The sequence below is a fragment of the Canis lupus genome, chromosome 28, assembly GCF_011100685.1.
Source record: "Canis lupus familiaris isolate Mischka breed German Shepherd chromosome 28, alternate assembly UU_Cfam_GSD_1.0, whole genome shotgun sequence".
NCBI classification, from domain to species: Eukaryota; Metazoa; Chordata; class Mammalia; order Carnivora; family Canidae; genus Canis; species Canis lupus.
In genome coordinates, this window is record NC_049249.1 from 17,053,883 (window position 1) to 17,080,485 (window position 26,603).

The following is a 26,603-nucleotide window of genomic DNA, read 5'->3' on the forward strand; positions in this document are numbered from 1 at the left end:
CTTTTTTTTTCTAGAGTAAGGGGGTTAACTTTGATTTCATGGAGTGTGAAGAGCCCCTGCCCTGCAGGCTGGAAACGTGCTGGTCAGCTAGAAGGTCATGGGGTGTTATGCTGACCGCTTCTCCATCCTAGGCCCACAGGCTCTAATCAGGGCTTCTCTGGGCAAATGCTGGGGAAAACAAAGGCTTAGGGGCACCTGGGAGAGCACCCACAACAGATCACCTAAATTGATTAAGGTCACTCAAGCCTCAATTGACAAACACCTTCCTCAAACTGGCTTATGCAACAGAGAAAGAAATCTTGCTGGATGCAGGGGTGGGGTTCACAGAGCCTGGGGCTGGGAGCAGGGTGGGGCTTTGTCCATCTGGAAGCAGGGCTCCATGTTCCCAACACCCCTCTCTCCTGGGAGCGCAGAGCGGACCCCCTGTCTCCTGGGTGTGCAGGGTGGGGCTGTGGCCACTGGTCCCTCCTGGAATGGGGGGCCTCCGCCAGGAAGGAGATGCGGTGTGGCTGGAGGAGAGCTGAAGGGGTTGATTCCAGGAGCTCTGGTCTTCCCTTCCTGCCTCATAGGGGAGCAGCTTCACTTTTCTCTTGCAGTGAGTGGTGGAAGATTCCATTTGGAATAACGATTCTGTTGTGAAGAAAGAAATTGAAAATGACTGGACTACCTAATTCCTTGGCTTCCTCACATAGTCTGCTGCCAGGAGATTCCTGTATGTGATTTATCACCTAAGGCGTCTAGGCTTTCCTTTTTAATTTCTTTCTTCCCCTGAAAAAATTTCAAAAAATTTAAACAGATTGTTTAAAATATATGTGTGCATACATATGGGTTTTATTCATCCATCCATTCATTCAACACACGTTTACTGAGTGCCCGCTAGGGGTTCTAGGTTCTGGGGACAGAGCCTTGGACAAAGTAGAACCACCCCCTGCCCTCCTGGAACTTCTGGCTGGGGAGGTGGTGACAAGTGTGTTGCTCTCACTGCAGTGGCTTCGTAGCTTCCAGTCTTGCTCTTCCCACCACTGCTAGGGGACTATGGTCCTGGGTTTGTGTTCCCAGCTCCTGTGTGAGATCTGAGGAGATGTGTCTCACAGCCTAGCTCACCGGTCAGAGGCCCAGGGCAGCCTCAGAGCCCAGGGAGTGCCTAGGAGGGTTTGGGCTCCTATAGAGGAGGTGGTGCTCTCTCACACCCAGGAGTCCAGAGCGGGAAGTGGTGGGCACCCGAACTCCTGACCAATTCCCTGCAGCCACAGAGAGTTCCAGAGAAATTCCTTGGGCCCGAGGTGCCCTCTCTAAACCTCCCTTGAGAAATCCCAGGAGTGCAGACAAGGGGCAGTCATGTATTAGCACGTCTGGCTCCATCTCCTGGGCACTTTGGTTTCTAAGCCTTGGAGGCTTGGGATCTGTTGTGGTTGTGGGGCAAGGAGCATGGAATACAGAAAGGGGCGAGGAGAGCCTGTGACCCTTCTGGGTCGGCCTGCTTTCCTCGGTTCAGGGCAGGGGAGGAACTTAATAGCATATGGCAGCAATGAAGAGCTCAATTTCTGGAAACAGACCAGGGCCTCAACTGGGATCTGTGCTCTGCTTCCCTGGGTATGGCCATTTCTGGAAAGGGGCCAGGTGGCCACGCCAGGTAGACAGTAGAGAGACAGAAGATGAACAGGCAGGCAGAGAGAGCAGGGCTAGTTGGGCCAGGGCTCCTCCACCTAACAAAGCTGGCGTGTTCTACACAGCAGCTGTATCTGTGGTCTTCTCTCTTGTCTCGTACCCCTCAGCTCAGAGTAATGGGCAGGCCCAGGGGAGGCGTTGGACAGGGCTGGAGATGAAATAAGATGGAAAACTCTCTCGTTTTGCTGCCACCTGCCTGAATTCCCAGGCCTGTGTCCAACAACTCGTGGTCAGTGAGCCTGGGACGGCCTGCTGGTGAGAGCTGATGACCACACTGGCTGGAGGTCCTTGGGAATGTGCCAGCCCAAGTGTCAGGCAATGAGATACCAGAGAAGAAAATCATTGAGAGGGTGGGCAAGGGGGGCCCTGGGACAGCAGCTCTTGATGAGAGTGAGGCTGTGAGCTACTGGAGGGGGGCACCATAGGTGGCTTGTTTCCCTGGCGCTGGGCAGAGTGCCTTACAGGACATCTGACAATTGGATGGAGGGACAATGGCCAAAGCTTCCAGGGATTGTGGTGAGGCTCCTGGTGCCTCCTTCCCTGCTCAGCACCTTCTGCACATGCTCTGTGCTCCTGCTGAGGCCTGGCTCTCCGATCTGCAGAGCTGTCTGCCAGCCCAACACCCAGGAAGCTGTCTGGCCGAATGTACTGCCTTTCTCAAGAGGGTCTGAGTTTTAATTTTTTTTTTATTTATTTATGATAGAGAGAGAGAGAGAGAGAGAGAGAGAGAGAGAGAGAGAGAGGCAGAGACACAGGCAGGGGGAGAAGCAGGTTCCATGCACCGGGAGCCCGATGTGGGATTCGATCTGGGGTCTCCAGGATCACGCCCTGGGCCAAAGGCAGGCGCCAAACCGCTGCGCCACCCAGGGATCCCAAGAGGGTCTGAGTTTTAAGAGGAAACAATGAGAGGGCAATTCTTTATCTAGATGGGCAATTCTCGAATGCAATCTCCTCTTACCTGTTTCCTCAAGATTTTAATTGGTATTCTGTAAAACTTATATCTTAAAGATTTTTATTCATTTATTAGAGCATGTGAGAGAAAGAGAGATTGAGAGAGAGAGAGAATGAGTATGAGCAGGGGCAGAGGGAGAGGGAGAGGGAGAAGCAGACTCCCCACTGAGCAAGGAGCCCAATCAATGTGGGGCTCAATCCCAGGACCCTGGGATCGTGACCTGACCTGAAGATAGATGCTTAACCGCCTAAGCCACCCAGGCTCCCTTCTGTAAAACTTATTAAATTCTATGTCAAGTGAATTTGCTAAACCTTGGACATCTTAGCTTCATCTTGAAGATTTAAAATGCACAGCAATATATCTAAGGCTCTGAAAAGTCCTGTGGTTTAAAAACGACCTATTTGATTTTTCTAAACGATAATTCGTCTTATTGAGGTATGGCTTGCACACAATAAAATTCACTCATGGAAGAGTGCAGTTCAATGAGTTTTGACAAATAGATACACTCAGGTAACTAACTCCACAATCAAGATATAGGATGTTTCCATCAGCCCGGAGAGTTCACTCATGACCCTTTGTGACCATCCTTCTCCCCCAACTCCCGAGCCTTGGCAACACCAATCTGTTCTCTACAGGTATAGTTTTGCCTTTTCTAAAGGTTCACGTACATGGAATCATACAGCAAGTAGTCTTTTGTGTCTCTGGTTTCTTCCCCTTCACATAATGTTCCTTGAGCTTCAGTCGTGCTGTGTGTATTGGCAGTTGGTTCCTTTCTACTGCCAGGTAGGAGTCCCTCGTATGGAGCACCCCCATTTGCTGACCCACCCACCGGCTGAGGGATGTTAGATGATTCAGAGTAAAAGAGCTCTGGATATTTGTAAGTGCTTGGTAAACACAGATTTTCATTTCTTTGGGGGAAACACCTGGGAGTGGGCTTGTGTCACTGTATTTGATGAAGGGACATTTAAATTGAACATCTGTGAATAAATATCCTGAAGAATAGTTTCAGAAACATGGTTCATGCTCTCTTGAATGTTGGGGCTGTCAAGCCATTGAGGCTTCCCTCCTTACGTCCACAGGCAGAGCCGAGGTTCCTAGGCCAGGGCCTCTGCTCAGCAGATATTCAGGAAGGTGAACGGGTGACCCTGGGTTTGCCAAGTGGAGCTCAGCAGGCAAAGGCCCCTTGAGCTGGGCGTGGGTAAATCAGCCTTAGAACTGTGGCAGCGACTCTCACGTGGTAGTAAACTCAGCCCCTGACTGTGTTCTCTGCTGTCTCTGCTCTCTTCCTGGGTGGGGAGACCGTGACTCTGGTCTTCGGGCCAGGCTCTGTGTCACTTTTCAGTGATTCTAAGAGGGACAGGTGGGAGCCACAGTAGTTGCTACCATGAATGCCATCACCCTTACCAGCAGATGGTGGGGGAGAGGCTAACTGAGAACTCCTGGTGCATATAAAACAAAAGCCAGCCGGAGGAACCTGCAAGGTAAACGCTATCATTATCGGGAATGTAAAGGAAACAGCATCTGTCCCCTGCCGTGGCAGGAACCGGAGCTGGGGTGCAGGGGAGCTCCCCGAGGCCATGCAGGCAGGCAGTGCTCACCGAGGAGCGAGGGAGCTGACAGCTGAGTACTTGCTTCTACTGATGTCACCTGGAGAGAAGATCAGGCTTGGGTAGGTCTAGATTTTAAATGTTTCATGAGCAACCTGACTTCCTTTTGTTTATTGTCCGATGGTTGTCTGACAGTGATTTTCCAATTTAGTTGACCAATTAAAGTTGGAAATTGCATGTTGCTTATCCCACTTCATGACTTTGGTTGGGGTGTCATATGTCACATGGGATAGACCTGGCTGGGTGGCCAGCTTCTCCGACGCAGGGGCCCAGGCTACAGGAAGCACAGGGCACTTGCAGTCAGAATCAAGAATTTAAAAACTCCTTTTCTTCCCTTTAGCTCCATTCAGCTCACAGGCCCTGTTGCTATCTGGAAATATTCCCTAAGTATTCTGTTGTTTTGTAGAAAGAGCACAAGACTCTGGAATCAGACAGACCCAGTTTTCCATCCTGGCTCTGTTATGGACCAGCTAAGCAGCTGAAGCCAGGCCCTTCTCTGGTGACCTAGTCTCCTTGTCTGTAAAATGAAAAAATGTCCCTCTCCAGGGCAGGTAAGAGGAGTATATGAGAAACCGCATCTTCTGCAGATAGACCGACCAGGCTTGCTGCGTACCAGGTGTATAATCAATAGGATTAACCTCAGAGTCCTAACCTCAGAGTCCTGGAGCCACCCTACATGTCCCCCAGCCATAGAGTGACCGTGCTGGGGAGGAGGGGGGTGAGGAGTGTGTGTGGGGGGGAAAGACACTGGTGAGACAGTCATCTACCAGAACTGCCCACTCAGCATCCTAGAAACCTGAAACCCCAGGCCCAGAGATTTCCTGAAAGGTCTTTAATCCAACTGCCCTCCCCATGCTGGAGACAGCTTCTTTGTGCTGAATGGTCAGAAGACTTTCCTGAGAACATCGGTGGGTGAGGACATAGTCTCTGTCACTTATGCTCCGCAACCTCTGACTGGTTCCTTACTCTCTCCCTGCCTCAATTTACTCATCTGTAAAGTGGCACAGGATAGAACCGACCTTGTGACATTGCTGCCAGGAGGAGGTGATAGATATAAAGTGCTTAAAGCAGTTCTTGGCAAGACAATCCCCTTGATAAATGCCAATTTTAGAAGCTTTCCATGGGGCACCTGGCTGGTTTAGTCGGAAGAGCCTGTGACTCTTGATCTCAGGGTGATGAGTTCAAGCCCCAGGTGGAATGTAGAGATTACTTAAAAAGCTAAAAGCTTTTCTTCCTGTGCATAACCTTCTCTGTGATGAGGAACTATGCCAAGGCCAATTATACGCCATATCCTTCCTGGCACTTTGGGCAGCTTTGTGTCCAGCAAAGGGAGTTTCCCTGTCTTCTTCAAATTTCCACTTGGGAGTCGATTTGTTATCCTTCTCAGGCTTTACTTCTGTCTTGTGGATGTTTTGTCTTGTCTGTCCTGGGGGGAGGGGAGGGGAGGGGAGGGGAGGGGAGTAGAGGGAGGGGCGGGAGGGAGAGAGGGAGGGGGGGAGGGCGGGAGGAGGGAGGGAGGGAGGGGTGGGGAGGATGATGAGGGCGGGAGGAGGGGGAAGAAGGAAGGAAGGGAAGGACGCAGTCCGCACATTCACTCCTTTCTTCCTTCCTTCCTTCCTTCTTTCTTTTCTTTTTTCTTTTCTTTTCTTTTTTCTTTTCTTTCTTTTTTTTTTCAGAGAGCTATCATTTCTTCTCTGCATCTTTTCCCATTAACCTTGACACCTCTCACTCAAGAAAATATCACTAAGTTGAACCATATGAAATTTCCAGTTTGTGTATCAAAAGCTGCTGAATGCCGTGATTTCATACAGTTCAACCTAACAGTGGGCTATGCAAGTGGCACCACCTTTGGGCCCCTAGAGCCACAATTATCACTGTCATGTTGAACACCTCCTGCTGGGTCCTGTCTCACATCTGGTGGTGTGTGTGTGTGTGTGCAGGAGTCTGTATTTCTAATAAGGTCTCCACTGATGCAGTGGAAAGAAAACTGGCCTCAGAAACAGGACACAGATGGGGGAGCATCCTATGTCTAGCTGGCCACCCAACCTTGGGCAAGTCTCTAGGCCTCTGCTCTCTAACCTCCATGATGGAAGTTTCCAGAAGGTGGTCTCTCTGATTCAGGAGCCCTGAACTCCTATGGTTCATGAAATATTTATTAGGTACCCACGAGGAGCTGAAGGTTACAAAAAATATATAAAAAATATAGCCCACACTGGCAAGGAGATTACTGTAGTTGGGGAGATCCAGTTCAGGGCAGTTGGGGTGAGCAATAGCATAATGCAAAGTAGCAGCAGAAGTGATTTCACTGAGGAACGAAGAGCTAACTGCAACTATAAGTAAATGATGGCCAAAAGCTCAGAGGAGAGTGAAGGCATGGTAGATGGGGTAGGCTTCCTACTGGAAAAGGAGACTTTGAAGAGGGTCTTGGGTTGAGAGAAGGAAGATGTGTCTTAGCTTTATTTCTCTTTGGTGTTCCCAGCACACTGGCTCCTAAAATTTCAACAGCCTTAAGGTACTTCATTTATTCACTTGCTCATTCATTCACCCCTCTATCCCTTCATTATATTCATAAACAGATATTGGGTGCTTACATGTAGTAAACAAGATATATTTAGACTCTGCCCTTATGGAGCTTCACAATGTACCAGAAGGATCAGATATGAGAGGAACACACAAATATACCAAAAATGAAATGCAGTGTTTTGCAGAGAATTAAAACAGGATGAAACATTAGTGACTATATGATGTCTTGGACCGGAACAGGAGTGAAGAAAGGCCTCCCTGTGACATGACACGTAAGTCAACATCTGAATGTTAAGAAGGAGCCAACCAGGACGAGATCCGGACCAAGGACTCTAGGTGGGGGGAGCTGCTGGTGCAAAGGATGTGGGGTGGGAATTAGCAGGAACAAAAGAAAAGCATGGCAGGAAGAGTGAGGTGAGAGATGAAAGGGCAGTATATGATATATATGGTGAAGTAGGCAGGGGTCAGAATGTAAAGGGTTTTGTAAACCAGGATAAGGATTTCATGCTTTATTGTAAGTGCAACAGGGACCATTGAATGGCTTTAAGCAGAGGAGCATAATTTGACTTATGTTTTTGAGAAATCTCTCTGCCTTCAGAATGAAGAATGATTCTAAAGAGGCAGAGTGGAATTAGGATGCCTGGTGAAGTTATTGTAGAGGTCCAGTTGAGCAACAGCCATAGTGTATACTAGAGGAGTGGTTGACAAACAGTGCACAGATATTTAAATGCCCAGGGCGGAGAGGGTGGGATAGACACACAAGGAGGTAGGGCACGGTCTTAATATTTAAAGCAGTTTCTCAAACATCTTTTTGCTGCCCTTGTGGGGAATGTTGTACACTTGCATCAGAATAAGTGTGCAAGGGGTGTTGGTTGGCTCAGTCAGTAGAGCGTACAACTATTGATCTCAGGGTCATGAGTTCAAGCCCCACACTGGCACAGAGCCTACTAAAAAGAACAAAAACAAAAACAAAAAAACAGGGTGTAGATTCAGCAGTGATTCTCAGCTGGGATTCCCTGGAACAGTAGCAGCACCTTGTTGGGAGAGGACGTGGGGATACTCTGGTATCCCACCCATTGCCGCACGCTCTTATGTCCTGACTACTACACAGATCCTACCTATGCGTGAATGCCTAGGGTAGCTGCCCCGGTGATGGGCAACATTTATAAATATAACCCAGTGTGACCTCCTGAAAGCTTGTTCCTTGCTGTTTTGACCACTTGAGGATATTTTGATTCTTTGTGTACAAAGAAGGTCATTTTAACATTAGTTTTTGTCGAAAAATGATTTTAGAAAACAAACTCTAGTAAGTACATTTATTTTCTTAATCATCTTCTGCTATGTGATGAATCTAAACATTTCTAACCATTTTGGTTTTCATTTCCATTTTCATTAGGAGAAATTCTATTCCATATATACTGTACAATGAATATTTGGTTTGTCGCTCAGGGTTTTTATTTTTCATTATTTGACCATTATAGCTTTTGCCATGATGGCTGATTTCACTTTTTTTCAGGTCCAGTTTTTTCGGGCTCAATTTTGCAAATCTAAATTGTGTCAAGGAGATAAGGTTCTTTAGTTATATTTCACTATAATGAAATTTATTATGTACAGTTTTAGCCAGTCAGTTCTATTTTCCATTCTATATTTTCTACCAGAAGTATTCATTATGAACCGAGAAAAGCCGGGGCACCTGGGTGGCTTGCTCAGTTGAGCATCTGACTCTTGACTGTGGCTCAGGTCATGACCTCAGAGTCCTGAGATCGAGCCTCCGTGTTGAGCTGTGGGCTCAGAGGGGAGTCTGCTTGGGATTCTCTCTCCTTTTCCTGCTCCCCTGCCCTCTGCCCTGCTCATATGCTCTCTTAAAAAAAATAAAAAAATAATAAACTGAGAAAAGCTGATGGTTGTATTTTTATGTTGTAGCTAATCAATATTATGAGCTATTATCTCAGGAATATCAGTATTGTCCTCAAACATGAGCAGCCCAGGCTGGTGGTGAGTGCTCAGGCTCTAGAGTCAGGCTTTCTGGTTTCAGGTCCCGGTTTTACCACCTTCAAGTTGTACGGTGTTGGCCTCAGTTTCTTAACCTAAAAATGAGTGTCCCCCTTCCAGGTGGCTGCTGCTGTGAGGCAATGAATGCACATCAAGCACATGTCACTGTATCAATAACAGACCTGATTCATTATTCTAATGAAGGCAGTAGCCCCACCGCTCTATTAAGAAAGCTGGAGTGGGTAGAGTTTGTCAGTTGTCCCATGTCCCCACTGCACTGTTTTCTTCCATCTTATTATCCTCTTCTCTCTCCTCAGAAGCCTCTTGGAGTTTCATCCCCACTTACTGGAGGTTTCTCAAAATGCGATCCATAACCTACCACAGAGTCAGTTTGGAAAGCTGTTAAAATGCAGATTTCTGCTGAACTAGAATCTTACAGCAGACCCTTGAATCCTTTTTAACATACTCCCAGGGATGCACACTGAGGCATGAGAGACTTAGGTCCTTGGCCCCAGAGGTCCTTCACAGGTAGATAGAAACCTGTTCTTCCTGCCAGCCCAGGCGTCCAAGAGGCAGGCCTACCCCGAGCTGCCCCCTGCCTAAGATTTGTAGCAATAGCTGCTAATTAATGAGCACCCCAGAAGGGCCAGGAGAGCTCACCACCTTTCCGGGACTCCTAAGGTCTGAAGGCCACCATTTGTGTCAGACCAATAGGCTTGCCCCGACCCATACCTTTAAAAGCAGCTGAGGAGGAGCATTTCTGTCATTTTTAGCTGTCCAAGGCTCATGCCAGTAAAGTGACATCATGACCAGCGAGTGCTGGGGATTTCACGGCCGCGGGTCACTGACAGTGCAGAACCCCTCAGTGTAGCCACAGCCAGGTGCACCCTCTTGACTGTCTCCTCGTCTCCACTCAGAATCGACAGTGGCCGCAACAGATGACCCCCCCCCCCCGGAGGAAAATGCAGATGCCTTAGGTCAAGTGAGAGAAAATGCTTGACGGGATGCTGTACTCTTCCTCCTTCGTCTCCGCGTAAGGCTGACCATGAACCTGGGGGGCACACGGAGCTGACAGGCGACCTGACCTGTCGTCAGGTGGTTTAAACGCCTGCAGCCACTGCTGGATCCTCGGCCTGGAGGGCTCCCCTTGCCCCTCTGGGCACTGAGCCGGCAGCTGAAGAGCGAAGCCCCAAGCCCGCGGGGCACCTGGAAGGGCCCAGAAGCCTTGGGATTGGGATTAGGTCGGTGGGCTGCTGCAGCTTGCCCGGCTCTGCGGCCCGTGTCTGTGCTGATTGGTGGGTTGTTAAATCTTTTGACTGTCACCCTGGGGAACAGCTTAATATTTTTTCTCAGTACAATGCTCCAGGCGGTCATTACCAATTGATCAACTGTTAGTAGTTTACATGAAATTTATTTACCATCTGTGGATTTAAGTCCTGCCTCTCGCAAGAGTATTTGGTTTTTCTTTTTATTTATTTATTTATTTATTTATTTATTTATTTAAGACTTTATTTGTTTATTCATGAAAGATACACAGAGAGAGGCAGAGACACAGGCAGAGGGAGCAGCAGGCTCCCCACTGGGAGTCTGATGCAGGACTTGATCCTAGGGTCCCAGGATCACGCCTTAAGCCAAAAGCGGATGCTCAACCACTGATCCACCCAGGCATCCCGGGTACTTGTTTTTTTTTTTTTTAATTTTTTAAATTTATTTTTAATTTATTAAAAAAAATCTTTTATTGGAGTTCAATTTGCCAACATATAGCATAACACCCAGTGCTCATCCCACCAAGTGCCCCCCTCAGTGCCCATCATGCAGTCACCCCAACCCCCTGCCCACCTCCCCTTCCACTACCCCTTGTTCACTTCCCAGAGTTAGGAGTCTCTCATGTTTTGTCACCCTCACTGATATTTTCACTCATTTTCTCTCCTTTCCCTTTATTCCCTTTCACTAATTTTTATATTCCCCAAATGAATAAAACCATATAATGTTTGTCCTTCTCCGACTGACTTACTTCACTCAGCATAATACCCTCCAGTTCCATCCACGTTGAAGCAAATGGTGGGTATTTGTCATTTCTAATGGCTGAGGAATATTCTATTGTATACATAGACCACATCTTCCTTATCCATTCATCTTTTGATGAACACCGAGGCTCCTTCCACAGTTTGGGTTTTAAGTAGTGTGCTCTGGAAGTTAAAGAGCAACACTCCCAGGATAGGATCTCTAAGGCTGTCCCTTCTGGTACTGAACTTGGAAGGAAGTGGGGGTTTTCAAATCTTATGTTCCGACTGGCTCTGACCCTTGAACACAGGACAGGACAAACGAGACAGACAACAGAAAATCCCCCAAAGCCTCAGCACTGGGCAGGCTTCCAGCAGAGCAGAGGTAGCTCATCTGGGGCCACAGTCAGGATCAGCATCCTTTGTGTAGAAGTTGGATGGTTTCTCTGTCACACATCTTCTTTTTTGCTGCCTATGGATAGCAAAAGTCACTTAGCATCCAAACAGAATGACTCATGCTTTGAGTAGAAATAATTTTGCCATATTAATATGTTTTTTTTTTCATAAGCAGCAAAGTGCCTTGATTTTAAAAACAGTTCTGGTCATGCTATCACCAGTAACAACCTGGGAAAACGTGGAATTGTGAAATAGGGCTTCTGGGGAAATGGAGTAGAGGGGGCACAGCAAGAAAGCCCCTTTGGAATCACTGTCTAGATATTGAGGATGGTCCCGGGGGAGATTCCAAAGTCTCCAGACTTTGCTTTTAGACTTGCAGAGTTGCCATGACTCTTGTTTCTGGACTGAGGTCCAGAAGAGTTAAGTGACTTTTCTGAGATCACACAGCTAGCCGAAGACCGAAGCAAAGTCAATAGAATCCCGACTGCATCTTCTATTGACTTTAGACAACATGTCAATGTAATCTATCTATTTCTGGGTAACCCAGGGGTGTCATTAGGAGCTAATTACCATATAACATTGCAGGGAAGGGCTGGCTGAGGTGTGTGGGTCTGTTTGCTCCTATACTCAATGGGCTCATTTAACGTAGTTTGGTTGTTTGCTCCTGGTACTTCTTCAGTCTGTCTTTGTCATCGTCAATCTCTTATTGTGACTGCTTCAAACAAATCTTCTAAAATCTATTTCCCCAGGCCCTATTGACTGTGAAAGTACACTAGTAATTTAATTTTGCATAATGATTCTCCCAGCATGGCTGGGGGAAATCTCAGCAATGCAGTTGTGTCTCCTCCCTCTTCCTCCTCTCCATTCTCTGGGCCCTCTATACCCTGAGCCCTCTGCACACTCTCGGGCAATGCACCATTCCAAGACTGGCAAGGAACAGGGTCCAAGTTCTACAACAAATGGTGTGACTGTAGGCAAGCTTCTTAGCCTCTCTGAGCCTAGGTTACTCCTCGTGTCTCTCAGGTAGGATGTGAGGCTGAAATGCCTGCATGCAGGTTTTTTTTTTTTTTTTAAACAAACTCTAGTTTTATCCCTGCACTTAGGCACATTCCACTCTCACCTTAGATTATGGCTGGTTAAAGGCATGTCTGTACTCTTTGGTAAGATTCAGAGTCCTTGAGGTTGGTGACTGTGTTTCCCGATTCTGGGTCCCCCTGTGCGGGGTATAGACTTGCTGCAGTCTCTCCATTCATGCTTGCAGAATAGAGAATATCGTAAGTCAGTAAATTCTGTTGAGGCAGGTTGCAATGGCTGTGTTGTCACCTGCAGGCTCAGAGACACAGGTCTTTTCTTCCTCTCCATATCCAAGGAAATGCAGTTACCAAAGCCTGGACATCCAAAAAAGGTGGAGTATCTATCTCTCCGAGTTATGACCCCTTTTTGCAAAGTGGCCCCACTGCAGAGAGTCTTTCTCCCAAGACAGGGTCAGATTCAGGGAGCTAGCTTTAAAGCCCTTGTGAAATGTGCTGACCCACTCCTTCTCCATAGGTGTGGAGTCTTCAAGGTGGCACCCGTTCCCCTAGGAAGCCATGACTTTGAGTGGCTCTGAGTGTTTCTCTGGAGCAGTCTCCTGATTCCCTCACAGCTGGGCGTGGTTGTAAGGTCAAGCACTCTCCACATGGCTAGCCATGTGGAGGCAGAGCGGCTGATGGAGAAAGATGAGATGAGAGGAGCCTTGAGAATGGAGGTGAAAGAACGAACCAATGGGCCCCAAGGAGGAGAAAGGGAGTGGAGCTGGCTGTAATCCCTGCTCCTGCTTCTTCATGAAGCTGCTCTTTCTGTCAACAAATCTCCCTTTTCAACTTGAGTCATTTCCTTCCGTCACTTAGGCTTTGATCGCCCTCAACAAATAACCCCCGACCAATTTCTTCTTTAAGCCATGAGGGTCACATGGTAGGTTTCTTAAAGGAATTTCTTTTTCTTTCTTTCTTTCTTTCTTTCTTTCTTTCTTTCTTTCTTTCTTTCTTTCTTTCTTTCTCTTTCTTTCTTTCTTTCTTTCTTTCTTTTTTTTATTTGTTGTTGAGAGAAAGTGGGAAGAGGGCAGAAAGGGAGAGAGAGAGAGAGAGAGAGAGAATCAAGCAGGCTCCATCTCCATACCCAGCACAGAGCTGATTCCAGGACCCTGAGATGATCTGAGCCCAAATCATGAGTCAGATGCCTAACCTTAACCTGCAGAGCCAGCCAGGTGCCTGGGGGTGTTTCTAGTCTTGCCTTTCCTTGAATGCACAATTTGGGGCAGGGTAAGTAAGAGATGCTAGTGGCACAGTAGTTGTTGGTTTTTTTTTAGTATTTAAAAAATTTTTGTTTAAATTCAATTAATTTACATATAATGTATTATTGGTTTCAGAAGTAGAGGTCATTGATTCATCAGTCTTATATAATGTCCAGTGCTCATGACATCACATGCCCTCCTTAATGTCCATCTCCCAGTTATCCCGTCCCCCCATGCCCCTTCCTTCCAGCAACTCTCAGTTTGTTTCCTATGATTAAGAGTCTCTTGTGGTTTGTCTCCCTCTCTGATTTTGATGATTTATTTTTTCCTCTCTTTATATACATACCACATCTTCTTTACCTATTTATCTGCCAATAGACATCTTGGCTCTTTCCATAGTTTGGTTATTGTGGACATTGCTGCTATAAATATTGGGGTGCAGTTGCCCATTTGGATAATTATGTTTGTTTCTTTTGGGTAAATACCTAGTAGTGCAATTGCTGGGTCATAGGGGAAGCTCTATTTTTAACTTTTTGAGGAACCTCCATATTGTTTTCCAGAGTGGCTGCCAGCTTGCATTCCCACCAACAGTGTAAGAGCGTTCCCCTTTGTCCTCATCCTCGACAGCATCTGTTGTTCTCTGACTTGTTAATCCTAGCCATTCTGACTGGTCTTAAGGTGGTTCCCTCATTGTGGTTTTGATTTGTATTTCCCTGATGCCAAGTGATGTTGAACATTTTTTCATGTGCTTGTTGGCCATTTGTAGGTCTTCTTTGGAGAAATGTCTGCTCATGTCTTCTGCCCATTTCTTGATTGGATCATTTGTTCTTCAGGTGTTGAGTTTGGTAAGTTCTTTATAGATTTTGGATAAGAGCCATTTATCTGATGTGTCATTTGGAAATATCTTCTCCCATTCTGTAGGTTGTCTTTTGGTTTTGTTGACTGTTTCCTTTGCTGTGCAAAAGCTTTTTATCTTGGTGAAGTCCCAATAGTTCATTTTTGCCTTTGTTTCCCTTGCCTTTGGAGATGTGTCTAGGGAGAAGTTGCTGTGGCCAAGGTCACAGAAGGTGCTGCCTATGTTCTCCTCTAGGCTTTTGATGGATTCCTGTCTCACATTTAGTCTTTCATCAATTTTGAGTCTATTTTTGTGTATGGTGTGAGGAAGTGGTCCCGTTTCTTTTTTTTGCATGTGGCTGTCCAATTTTCCCAACACCAATTGTTGAAGACAGTCTTTTTTTCGATTGGATATTCCTTCCTGATTTGTCAAAGAGAAGTTGACCATAGAGTTGAGGGTCCATTTCTGGGTTCTCTGTCCTGTACCATTGCTCTTTGTGTCTGTTTTGGTGCCAGTGCCATATTGTCTTGATGATTACAGCTTTGTAATACAGCTTGAATAGTAGTTGTTGGTTTCATTAATGATGAGCCTGGGTAGCACTAGGCTGGGCACAAAGAGTGTGTCTGCTCTGGAAATGTCAACAATTGTCCAAATGTTTCAGGCAGAAAGGTAATCACCTCTGTTCCGCGATAGTGTGTGTGCCTGTGTGTGTGCGTGTGTCCATGAGTCTGGTCCTTTAAACATGTCATGAGCTCCTTTTATGGAGTTCTTCAGTGGTTTTGAACATTTGAATGCAATATTCTTAGATTGCCTGGTTCATTTAGTAATTAGAGTACATTATTCTTGCAGATTGCTTGAACCTTATACTTTCTTGGTGTTCAGTTCTCTCTGAGCCTCCTCCAGACTACTGCTGGTGAGACATTTGGGTAAAGTTGTAAACGCATTTGCTGTATCTTTCTACCTAAGTATTTGCAGCAGGTTTTATGAAGCTTGTAAATATGAGCTGATTTTCTTTTACATATGTGAGTCAGCCTTATTTTGGTCTTAAGTGACTTTATGAACCTGCACGGATTAGAATAAACACTGAAGCCAGCAATCAGTTCTATATTTAGTTCTTAAACAGCTAGGATTTGTGTGTGTGTGTGTGTGTGTGTGTGTATGTGTGTGTGATGAATATTAAGAAAAAAATAGGGACGCCTGGGTGGCTCAGCGGTTGAGCACCTGCCTCTGGCCCAGGGTGTGATCCGTGGTCTCAGGATGGAGTCCCACATCAGGCTCCCTGCCTGGAGCCTTCTTCTCCCTCTACCTACGTCTCTGCCTTTCTCTCTCTGTGTCTTTTAAGAATAAATAAATAAAATCTTTAAAAAGAAAAAGAAAATATATGTGTGAGCACTGACTGCTGCTATGTGTGAAGCTGGTTGACCTGAAGATGGGCCTGGTAGGATTTCTGATCAGGTGGGGCCAGAATCGATAGCTGAGAAACCTCTTTCTCTCCCGAAACCCACTGTTTGCTTGCCTTCAAAATGGGAGAGAATAATAGTCTCCCATTATTGGGATACATCTCGAGATGGGACATTCCCCGTATTGGGACGGTTGTGCAGGTCAAAGGAAACAGGTGATCACAAGGACCTAGCACAGTGCTAGTGTCTAGCTGGTACTCAGTAAAGGCTTACTACTTCCAGAATCTCAGCCTTGAACGGACTTTAAGGTTCTAAAGAGTAAAGGTATGTGTGTTTTCTGCTGTGTCCCTGACAGTTTCTAGGAAGCTCTGAGCCAAATAAATAAGAATATAATACAGATTTTGACATTGGATTAAATTGTCTGCCTGGGCCTTTATTTTATCAGAGTCCTGCCAGAGAAAAGTTTCCACTCAATGTTGTCTTGGGTCATCGTGAATAATAGGGCAACAAGGTAAGGTGGAGAACAAAGGGGTCGTCAGGGTCTTTCAACCTTGACTGCTTGGGTTTATGTCTCAGCTCAGGCAATTTAAGGGCTGTGTGACTTTGGATGTGTCATTTAGCCTCTCTGTGCTTCAATCTCTTCACCTGTTAGAAGGGCACAAATATACTAATGTTTTAGTAATTTTATATATATATATTATATTATATTATAGTTATATTAGTTATATAGTTATATTAGTTATATTATATGTAGTTATATATATAATCACTATATATAGTGATTATATATATAGTGATTATATATACATATATATGTATATATGTGTGTGTATGTATATATACATAATTAATACATGTAAAATGCTGAGTGTGCCAGGCACACAGTGCTTGTAACCATTATCATTACCTTTATTATTACTGTCAGTGGTTAAAAGAGTGGATTTTGGTGGCAGAGAGATTTTGGTTTGAATCTTGGCTCTGCCATTTACCAGTTCTGTGACCTTGGATGATTGTTCAACCTTTCTAAGTCTCTGTGTCCTCCTCTCTTATATGGGGGTGTCTTTTATCCCCTGGGGTTGAGCATCAAATAAGACAAGATATATAAGGACTTAGCATTGCACCTGTTACAGAGAAAGCACAATCAATGTTTCCTATTATCTTGAGAACTCTCTTAATTTAACACCATTCATTCAACAAATATTAGTAAAGTCTGTGCTAAGTGTGGGCTTGGTAATGAATAAAGTTTCTTCCTTAATGAGGAAGCACGCACATCTTTTCTGTTTTGGAAGAATATTTACTTCCTCTACCCTAATCAGAACACTGTAACATCGTACAAGAAACTCTGTTGGAGAACATAAGATGGCGCCACTGGAATCCCCAAGCGGGGGTGCTTGGCTCTGTGAGTTGGGGTTCTCATGAGGAGAACCCATCTACAAAACAGTTGCATCCCTGGGACCTGGGATGGGAACTAATGGCATAAGTAGACATGGGCATTAAAGGGGTGACTGCTCATCCTGGTCTCTCTCTGCCTGCCTTCCTGATGTTATTATTAACTGTGCCCTCTTCCACCTGCAAACTGTCTTGCTAGATAGAACATGAGTGGTTTTCCATTCTTGACCTAATTAAGAAAAACACCTCCACCCAGGTCAAAGGGATGTGGTTGGAAGTACCACTTGGCCAGCTCTAACATTCAGGAAGGGATGCAAAAGGTGAGGGAGCCTCTCTAGTGTTGCCAGGGAGGCCACAGGAGCAAAGAAGGATGGACAAGACATCTCCTTCCCTCTCCTGGAAAAATTATGGATGTTTATTTTCTTCCTCTCTTTTTCCAGGTCAATACACACCATAAGAACTTTGCCATTTTCCTAGATTCTGCAGGGGAGTGGCTACTTGCCAGAGGGAGATGATGCAGAGAGGCCAAATTAAAATGACAACTGAACAACAACACTCAGGTGAAAGGAACAAGCAACCAGCCTGGAGGAAGACACTTCTGGCCTTAATTTAAATCCTTTTCTTTCTTGGTTGTTTGTTGTTGTCAGTGGGGAAGGGGAAAAGTGGTTGGTGGACAGTGTGCAGCTGGATCTGTGTTCTCCTCTCAGTGTCCTCACTCAGTTATTATGACAGCCCAGGGGGAGGAGATGGTACCATGAGTGGGGGGGGGGGGGAGGCATTGGCTAAATATTTTGTAGCAGTGTTCACTAAGACTCTTATTAAAAAATAATTAAGTATAAATAGCAAGACAGATATGTCCCAGGATTTCTATAATGCTGATGTGTCACTTTTAGGAGCAGGACAAAAATATATTTTATAAAGAATAATAAGACTGATAGTAAAGCTCACACAGTGATTACTGCATGTCAGGCTTTTTTTTTTTTTCCTCTGAGTGTTTCACATGTACTTTGATGTGGAAACAAAGGCAGAAGAAAACTTATTAAATTTCCTTACTACCTACAGCCCATGGACAAGTCCTTGAAAAAGGCAGAGTGACGTTCCTCTAGGGACTCAGCTGCCTTGATGTTGACACTTTTGCAATCTTAGTCCAACCCTCAGGACCCTGTGAGTCTACTTTAATATATAAAAATTTCTTTGGAAACCTCCTTTATCGCTGCCCTCCCCTAGATATATGTTGGCAATCATTGACTCACCAATATACATCTGAAGTGTTTCATGACTGAGGGTTTACTAAACAATAATAAGTGATCTTTCCCAACAATAGCTAGTGCCCTCAGGATCCTGGGAACCTTGTTTCCAAAATACCTGGGAGGTTTACACTCTCCCTAACCCCCTCCCCTCTTGAAAGTATATAAAAGGCTCCAGTACAGCTCTTTCTGCCCATGGGTCCTGACCCCATGCTTTAGTAACACCACTTTGTGCATCAAAGATGTCTCAAGAATTCTTTCTTGGCCATTAGCTTTGAACCCTAACATCTTCTCGTATATTATACTTATTTGCTTAATCCTAACCTCTGAGATGGACTGGTTCTCATTATCCCTAGTTTCCAGATGTGGCAACTGAGGCCCAGAAATATTAAGTAACTTGTCCAAGGTCAAATGGCCAACCAGATTCTACCAAGGCAGTCGGGCTCCCTAGTCTAAGCTCTTAACCAAACCCGGTAGCACCTCCTAGGTCGAAAGTCAGCCTGGGATTAGGAAATTGAGGCACAGAAAGGTTAGGTAACTGGCTGAAGTCCCACAGCTAAAAAGTGAGAACAGGACTCAGGCTCAGTCAGCTTTGTCTAGCTCCAGAGACCATACTCTCAGCAGTCACTCATGCTTTTCCTCTTTCTGAGTTGGGTTCCTTAAAAAGATTATCATGAAGATCAAGTGAGACAAGGTAGGTGGGTGTGTTTAGACAACTGTAAAGCACCACATGAGCCATCATTCATTAACTAGGTCTGAGGGCTGGAGGGCAAACAGGGAGAAACTCACCTTGTGTTTAAGGAGCCTTGGGCAGAGGCTGCAGAAAAGAGACCCACACATTTGCAGTGAGGAAGTTGAACGGTACAGGTGTGAGGTGTGAGGGGGTCTTAAGACCAGATGGGGTTGGAAGAGTGGAGCATTTCTCTTCTGGTGTTAAGTGGGAAAGTCAACAGTCTGACCCTGGTAACCTGGGACCCTGGCTCAGAGAACCCAAACCTTTCTTAGCATCGTCATTAATGACAACAACAAAAATGTTCTTTTAGCCAAAGACATTCCGCCTCCTTCCTCCCACCACTTTTCCTTTATCCAAGCTGCTTCCAAGCATTTCCCCAGGTTATTGGCTCTTTTTAGACACCTCTGCAGAGAGGTCCTAATTTGCATCACCATCTGGAAATCTTTACTTGGAGCCCCGCCCCGCCCCTCTAGCTATAAGATACCTACCGAACTGCACTCACCCACAACAGAGATTGCAGCTCCTTTCCTCCCAATCCTGTCCACCCCTCAACACCCACCCCCAAATCCTGATATCTGCTGAAAGCCCAGTTGTCTTCCTCCGGGGGCCACGCACCTGTCTTTCTCTTCAAGTCCACTTATGGCACATTTCCTTTCATCTGCTCAGAATCTGTCTTAAATGTGAATCCACGGAACAAAAACCCCAACACTCAGAAGCACTGTAACTTTGTTGAATTTTGCTCGGTCACAACAGTTGTCTTCTTTGCTGCTTGCCGATGCCGATGTCCTGTCAACAGAGACTAAATGGCAATGTTTGGAAAGATAGCAACATTAATCATATGGAAGTGATTTATTTTTAATCCACCACACTGCAGGCTGGCCCCTAGTTATTTGTGAATTTTGTATCAAGCCCAAACTTTGAAATTTTGATAATTGGTTTCTTACAGTTCCATTATTTCTCCTTTTCCTCTGAGTCTGATGTGTGTGGAAAGTTTCCCAAGTATGCATCCAGTAAATGAAACCTATATATAAAGATAGGCACAGTGACATAAAGTAAAATAAAGCTGTAGTTACTCATTTATGTAGTGAATATTTATGGCATGTCTTCCTTATGTCAGGTGCCGTATAAGGAGCTGGGCACAGTAATGACCAAGGTTGGTGTCTGTCCTCACGAACTTGTTAGTAGAACACAAGTCGATGAAACAGCAAATAGACATTTTACACATTGAGATAAATTCTCATAGTGAAACAAGTATGGGTATTGTGAAAGAAAAACATAGAAGGAAAAACTCAGGAAGGGGTGGTTTCTGATCACCCAACCCCAAAGACCTCATTTTGCAGATGAGAAGAGTCAAGGATAAGTTCCCTCCATCCTATACAGATGACTCCTGGCAGACCCATAGCTAAAGAAGCTGGTGCCTCTTGGAAGAGAGACCATTAGATCTGTGATGAAATGCACCATCTTCTTGTGATGGGTTTTCTAGGAGGATTTCTCTCAAGGATATGGGATATATAGTTAATGCATTTCTGGGGAAATGCATTCTGGTATTCTTCTTTTTTGCACTGTTAAGGGCAGGATGCTGTGGAAGAATGATTTCTTCCCTCACTTTCCAGACTAACTCAGAATTCTTGGGGTTGGGGGGGGGAAGGAGGCCCCTAAACTCTGGATCCAAGGTCTATTGGATCCAAAATCCAGGTGATTTATGCCAAGGAGTCGGAGGCAAAAGCAGAGCCTATGAGAAAAGGAGTAGAGAGGTGGAGAAATAGAAATGAGAAGAAGCCAGAAACCAGGACAGCAAGCTCCTGGCAAAGTAGGGACAAGTGCCCCATTACTTGGCTCAGCATGTGCACCAGCTCAAGGGATGATAATCCCAGTTCACTAATAAACACCACCCCCATTTGCTTCTGTCTATGGTCCCCTTTCCATATGAAAATTCTTTTTTTTTTTAAGATGTATTTGAGAGTGAGAAAAGAACAAGTATGAGCAGGAGGAGGGGCAGAGGGAGAAGAAGAATCTCAAGTAGACTTTCTGCTAAGCAGGGAGCCCTATGTGGGGCTCTATCACACAGTCCTGGGATCATGACCTGAGCTGAAATCAAGAGTCAGACACTTAACCAACTGAGCTGCCCAGGTGCCCCCCAGATGGGAATTCTTTTTTTTTTTTTTAAAGATTTTATTTATTTATTCACGAGAGACACAGAAAGAAAGAGAGGCATAGACACAGGCTCCATGCAGGGAGCCTGACATGGGACTCAATCCTGGGTCTCCAGGATCATGCCCTGGGCTGAAGGCGGCATTAAACCACTGAACCACCAGGGCTGCCCCAGATGGGAATTCTTGATGATGGAACCAACTTTGGTTATCTTTGTGGTCAGATCTTCCTCACAAGTAGAAGTTATCTAGCAGCTTACTACAGAGCTGGAGTGTCACTCCTGAACTGTCTCAGGGGCCACACACCCCTCCATCCTACCCTGTATTGGCAGAGCACTTACCATGAAGAGCAAGGTAACTTCTCTTGCTCAAAAATCTTTAATCATTCCTCGTGGGATGTTATACTAAGATCAAGCTAGACTTAACAAGCATTCTGATTTTCTATTGCTTTGTAATGAACTATCCCCAAACACAGTAACTTAAAATAACTATTATTACCTCTCATGATTCTGGGATTAGTGGGCTCAACAGTGATTCTTGCTTGGCATCCTTTGTATGCTTGCAGCCAGAAGTTGTCCAAAGGCTTCTTCACTCACATATCTGGTGCCTGAGCTGGGATAGCTGGATCAGCTGGGGTCTGTTCAGACATCCTTACCTTTACATGGCCTCTCCGCATGGCTAGCGTGGGCTTCTCCATGTCTGGTGGTCATAGCGTAGGCATACTTCTCACAAGGCAATGTGTTTTGCCAGAAGGCAGGATGAGGAAGCTGCCAGTCTCTTAAGGTCTGGGCCTGCAAACTGGCATAGTGTCACTCTGACATTTTCCGTTGATCAAACCAGTCATAGAGACCATCTATATTTAAAGGGGAGGGACAAAGATTCCCATCTCTCAATGGCCCAAGTATTGAAGAATTCGTGGCCATCTTTAATCTGTCACAAATCTGCTGCTCCTTCCAGATGAGAACACTTCATATTTGTAAAAAAGCAAACATATCTCCATGAGCTTTTTTCTTTACAGGCCATGCTTGCAACCTTTAGATCCCTTATGCCCTTCCCAAATCCCATATGAGTCCAAATTGTCAAAGTGCTCCTTTAAGACCTGACATCCAGGACTTGATTCATTATTCCAGATATGGCTGCCCCAGTACAGAGCGCAGTGAACTGATCAATATCTCTCTTCTGGGAAATACAATTCTATGTATGCAGCTTAAGACTGCATTCCTTTTTGTTTTATCAGCCATGTTACATTGTTGATCCATATTGAGCTAAAATGACATTATAAAAAGTAATTGCAGCAAATGTATAAAATATGAAACAACACAAGAAAATAAGATCACCTATATTTTTCACTATTCAGAGTTAATTGCTGCCTTTTGAGTCTTTTTTCTATTAATATTCTGTATATGTATTTATGTGTATGTGTTTTCAGTAAACTGGTTTTTATCCACTGAAGAAATTGTTATGAGGATTTTTCTTAAATCAGGGAATTCCTTCTATATTATCATTCATAGTGATGGTGACATACTGTACTTTGTGAATTACCTACATCTTTTTTGAAGGAAATGCAGTTAAGCCAGGTCTTCTCCATTCTCTACTTGTGTAATTCTGTTGTTTTTTTTTAAACTTAAATGCAGGACTATCTTTATATTAAAAGTTATCTTGTTGCTTTTAGGATAAATTATAGTAGCTTGTTATGGTCTTTTAAATCTTGATTTCATCAACCAATCTCTCCCAGGTTTATATGATTTTAAAATCAATAATACGAAAATCACTGATATATCATTTTAAATAGGATAAATCTTCACAGCATTCCCTTGGAGGCCACTCTCTACATTTCATTACTCCATTGATCAAACACTCTTTGGCTTTGATAATTAATCATTTTATCTGTACTATCATATGGCTCGTTTCCTTATGTGAAAACAAGAATTTTCAAAAACAGAGAAAAAAGATTGCCAACTACTTCACCATTTGGATTAATTATGTCTGTTATGGTCCTGTTTATGCCCATATTATCATTTTATTAAAGAAAGGAGATTGGAGTGGTTTGGTGTAATTATTCTTTTGGAATCCATGCTATTGTTCTGGAGGAAAAGAAATTCATCAACTACTAAAACCCAATTCAAATCTCTTACAATTCATGAATGTACAGGTTGGACCTAAAGGTTTCATCTTAAGACATCTCTCAATTGGGAGATTAAAAATAATTTCTTTTTAAGATTAAGCTTTTTGTTACTGTTGTTTCTCTCTGTCATATCCAGTTGCTGGTGGGAAAAACATGAGACTAATTAGTTCCTTCAAAAAATATTTAATTGAAAAATGAACACATTTTTCTATGTTCAAAAACCAACTACTTAATTTTCCAAGGATTAAATACAACTCATTAGACTGTAAATAATAAAATCCATTTTTAAAAATCCAGATTACTTCCCAGTTCCCCCACAGCCCTCCAGAGAGTACCCCCAGTGGCTCAGCATTCTCATCTTTAAGTCCTGGAAGCACACTTCACTGTGTCTCAGTTGGGAAAAGCGATTTGGACTCATCAAAGCAGTGATGAGCTTTCTTCTTTCTCTTCGTTTATCTCAGACTTCTGAACCCTGAAAAAAACATTTGTTCTACCTTCTCCGTATGAAGATTAGTTTTCCTGAAATAATGGAGGCAAAAGAGAAGTGGAGTAGTTGTGCTTTCTATCTGCTCTTCCCATTACATTGTCTGCTTCAAGTAATGGATCCATTTCTTTCCTTTGTAAACTGCCTGAGAGCTTGCTCATCTTAAGACCCTCCACAATGCCTAATGCAATCCTTTACTTGTTATAGGTATATTAAGCAGAACTTTTGGTTGCCAGGGACCAAAAAACATAAAATGTATATAGACGATCCGACGGCAGACAAACTTCAGATACAGCTGGGTTAAAAGATCCAAATTACACCATCAGGACCTGGATTCTCTCTCTCCATCTCTCCTCAGTGCATTTCTCTCCGATTTCACTCTGAGGCAGTTGTCACCCATGTGGGACCTCAAGGACTGCATCTTCACAGCTCTGAACTGTGAGGAAAAAGGAAACTCCTTTCTTGGTTGCTCAAGCAAAAGTCTCAAGGTTAGCTCTTTGACCTGATTGACTTGGATTAGGTCATGTGTCTATTCCTGAGCCAATCAATCACCACAGCCCTGAGCTTGTGGTGCCCCAATTGACCTTACCTGAGTCACATGACTACCCATGGTGTTTGGGGTATAATCAGCTCTACCTAAGGGACAGTGGGAGAGTGCGGCACTGGTACTCCCTCTGGAAGAAACTCTGAGTTTCAGTATCAGGAGAATTAAGGAAGGATGCTGCATCAGCAGAAAAACACATTATTATGACACATTTTTAATCGAATATTTTTTGAAGAAATTCATTCGTTCCATTTTTTCCATCAGCAATTGACAAAGAGAAACAATAACAAAAAACAGTCTGAAAGAATTTATTTTTAATCTCCAAACTCAGAGATACCTCAGGACAAAGACCTTTCGGTCCAACCTGTACCTTCATGAATGGTAAGGGATTGGAATTGGGTTTTCGTATTTGACCAATTTCTTTTTTTCCTCCAGAATGTGTGAGTTATTTTTCATTGTGTGAATTTCCAGAACGCAAATATGATACTTCCTACCATCTACCCTTTAAAGAAAAGGAGACTTCTCACTTTCAACTAAAATAACATTTGTTGCAACAGGACTAGGGTACACATTAGAAACGATGGGCTTCTAGGTTGTGGTGGCCTTGGCAGAGCTGAGATCTTAAAATGACATCCTGCTAATGCATTGGAGTCCATCTCTTGGTGGCTTGATTCCGCCCTCCTAAAGTGCAACCAAGAATAGGAGTCCAGAAGCTGGTGCCCTGATGATGAGATGGCCTGTTTCAAACAGTCAGTATATAGTCAGAAAAACAGAGCACATGCTAGATAGTCCAATAGAAGGAGTTTGAAATGAGGAATTGATTACAAAGGCACTGGGAGAACTTGAGAGCCAAACAGGACCATGAGGCAGCCCAGATATTAACAAAGCAGGAAGCCTCTACAAGCTCTGAGGTGCAGGGAATAAAGGGAGGAGATGGTGTGATCAGATGCTGACCTGGGATGCTGGGACCATCCAGCAGGACTTAGAGCACCAGGGGCTTCCCAGCAGGACCTGGATCTATGAAAAAGACTGCCTCCTGTGAGCTGGAACCAGAGAAGGGATGCCAATCCAAGCAGAAAGAAGGGGAGAAATACCTTAATTTCTCCTTCTCTTTTGCCTTCCAGTCTCCCAAAATGATCTCTCACTGGCTAAACCAGAAGGCAGCTAAGCAAGGCAGTCAGGGAAGTGTAGCTTTCAGGGCAAAGGAAAGGAATGTATCTGAAGCCAAAACAGCAAATGAGTAGCACACTACTTACAGCAAGATGTGAAGACTGGGGCTGTTTTCACATGACCAATTAGCAGCTCTTATTAGTCCTTTTCTTTGTTGCAGTAGAAGGATTTGAAGCCTTTCTGCTCTGAGGAAAAGGAAACTCAGATTTGCTGATTCCGACCATAAATCTACTAGACTACCAGAGACCAAAGAATGGTGGGGGAGGGGGTGAAGCAGGGGTTTGGCAGAGTAGGGAACTAAAAGAAAATGGAGGTGATTCAGGGGTGTGACATATCTTGGGGAGTGTGGAGAGTCCCCTCCAAACTGGAAAGGCAGGGAGACAGAGAGTATTGTCAATGGTTCCTTAATGAGAGGAGTCCCGCTTGACCACAGAGTACCTTACAAAAGGCCCCCAGCCCCCAAGCATGAGATCAACAGATGACAACCAAGAGGGGACTATTTGGAGGGGTTGGAGTCATTCTCTGTAAACTCAAGGGCAGATCATAGTAGCTGCACCTTCTATTATTCTGTTGAGGATTCCACTGGATTGGCCTCTTGCCTAGGGCTACCCTCTGGGGGAGCTGCTCAACAGTATCTCCAGACCTTGCTCTCCTTTCCTCTCACCCTGTGTGGGCATTGCCACCTGATGGGTAAGCCCAAGAAAATAAAGCTCAAAGCTGCAGTTCTGAGTACTTAGTTGGGTACAGAGTTTGAACAGTACACATTTAAGTGATAAGTTCAGAGAGAATTGAATTGTCTGAATGTCTCTGGCTTCAGAGCTTTAAATAGTGAGGGTTTGGACAATGAACAAATCCTATATTTTAATATTTTAACAGCTGGCACAATCAAACTAGTGTTCTAATTGAATATCAGCCCTAGCCATACCCTCCCTCCTCCAGGAAGCCTTGGGATGTTACGACCACCCACAGGCACTTTACCAGATCTACGGCTGCTCTGTAAAGGCTTGGTGTTGGGAATCCATATTGAGATTTCAATTTGTGCTTTATGTTGTAGTTATAAGCTACAACATAGGTTTCAAAAGCTTGTCCAAGAATATAGAACATAGACAAACC

General features: G+C 44.6%; 1 long non-coding RNA gene across 10 annotated transcripts; it reads right to left on the reverse strand.

Annotated features, from left to right (window-relative positions):
- Positions 1-67: 67 nt before the first annotated feature.
- On the reverse strand, positions 68-26,603 carry LOC111093027. Of its 10 annotated transcripts, none has more exons than XR_005380557.1 (7): positions 26,469-26,603; positions 25,577-25,675; positions 21,666-21,958; positions 19,962-20,038; positions 19,633-19,816; positions 19,074-19,101; positions 16,078-16,293 (listed from the first exon to the last, which is right to left on the reverse strand). It is a non-coding gene; the product is annotated as an uncharacterized LOC111093027 (long non-coding RNA). The 10 variants fall into 10 exon arrangements; XR_005380556.1 differs by having other exon boundaries at positions 19,633-19,803; positions 21,666-21,965; XR_005380554.1 differs by having other exon boundaries at positions 21,666-21,965.